The following is a 1881-nucleotide window of genomic DNA, read 5'->3' as shown; positions in this document are numbered from 1 at the left end:
ATGATTATCATTTGCAATGATCAGCAAGGTGCCTTGCACCTAGCAAGCACTCAAAGCATTACACAATATTAATAAGGAAGAAACAAATAAACAAGCAAAGAAACCCAGGGCACTGTCTCCTCCCCAGTGGTCGTTGATTCATGACATCACAACTTTCTTCCATTCGTCTACTCTGTTCCCACGAAGATGACAAATTAGGATAAACCCTCTTAAGATAGTTTTATACTTCCTGAATGAATGAAATTATAAAAATGAAACAACTGATGAGTTCTGCAGAAATATAAGAAGACTCTAGTTCTTCACGTGACTTCTCTAGAAAACCAATGTACAGGTTTAAATGCACCCTCCCCTACCTCCCTCCACTTCTGCCATGGTCCAATGACATCCCTGTAAGTGGATATGTCAGCAACACAATCAACAAGATGAGTTACCACTAAGTGAAACTTCGTAGGCTTGATAGAGAAGCAGGGTTATCAGTATATATTAAAATAAGGTAATAGGAAGTATTCAATCTAAAAGAAAATGGCTGCAGAATCATAACCTCTGTAATAATCCTGTAAAATAAAAAGCTACAAATTTATATAGAATGTTTCCCTTATAAGAAAGTATATTTTCTGTATAACTTTTAATGTGCTGTTGATCACAATTCAACAAAACTCAAATAAATATTTGCAGAAGTCCCACAAGATGAAAAGCATAGAATCAGATTTTACAGAGAATAATTGTACTTCAGGATGAGTGAGACCTCACACTTGACCTCAAGTAAATTAACTTTAAATAGAGTGGATGAGTCATGTAAAGAATGTAAGAATACTAAAAGGTCAAGGTAAGCACCAAAAGGAACATGCGGAGATTCTAAAGAAGGAAATAAAATATTAGTTGATTCAGGAGAGGCTGAAGAGAGTAGGTTACCTTTTACTGTTCTTTGAAGAGGTTTCCTTCTGTACCTCTTAGTGCTGAGGCTAGAGTGGCATAAGAAATAGAAAGACACAAGAATCAAAGATCTTCTCTACTCGTACAGGAGTGGCTTAAAGAAAATTTCCTTACCAGGATGTAGTATAACACTTAAGGGCTCTTGAGGGCAGAGAGACAGGGGATTGAATATCCTGGCTCCATCTCTCTTGCTGTGGGTCAAATTGCTTATCCTTTCAAAACCTCAGTGTCTTTCTCTGTAAAATGATCATCTTTCCTAACTGAGTGGGAGAACAAAATGATATAATGCACATACAGGGCTCGGCTTGGTGCCTTCAGACAGAAACTGCTCAGCATGGTTAGTACAGTGATGATGATGGCAATGCTGCTGGTGGTGGTGGTGATCTTGAGACAGCCCCCCACAGCTGGCCACTGGAGTACAGCTGAAGGACCTCTGGGTCCCTGAGGCTTTACATGTAAGTGATTCTTGATAAATGTCAGCTGGTTGTCCAAATGATCGTGCCATTTGAGAAAAGAAGGATCTTAGACTTGTCCAACTAATTAATAATAATATTAGTACTGGAAGTAGTCATGGAAGCTGACATTTATTGAGCACTTACTATATGCCAAATGATAGGCCCAGTGCTTTCAAAGGATTTGCTCATTTATTCTTTGCAACAACAGTATTCCTTTCTTCCAGATGTAGACTCAGGTTTAAGCAGTGACAACAAGCACCTAAGGTCCACTGTTGGTATTTGAGGGAAAGGAGCTCAATTTGATCTCAATTACTAAACTTTGTAGTTAAACATTTTGCTCTTTGCCTGATTCTTCTTTTAGTCCTGAATATTTCACTTAGTGCCCTACATGAAAAGGAGAGAAAATCATCTCCTTGTCCCTGCTCTGCTCAGCATCAATATCCAACTTCTTTTCTCAGACCTGCCCAGCCTCGGGGATGATGGGGGGTGAGAC

Source organism: Galeopterus variegatus, unplaced genomic scaffold (genome assembly GCF_000696425.1).
Source record: "Galeopterus variegatus unplaced genomic scaffold, G_variegatus-3.0.2 Scaffold6304, whole genome shotgun sequence".
Taxonomy (NCBI): domain Eukaryota; kingdom Metazoa; phylum Chordata; class Mammalia; order Dermoptera; family Cynocephalidae; genus Galeopterus; species Galeopterus variegatus.
Note: the sequence above shows the minus strand (reverse complement) of the source record.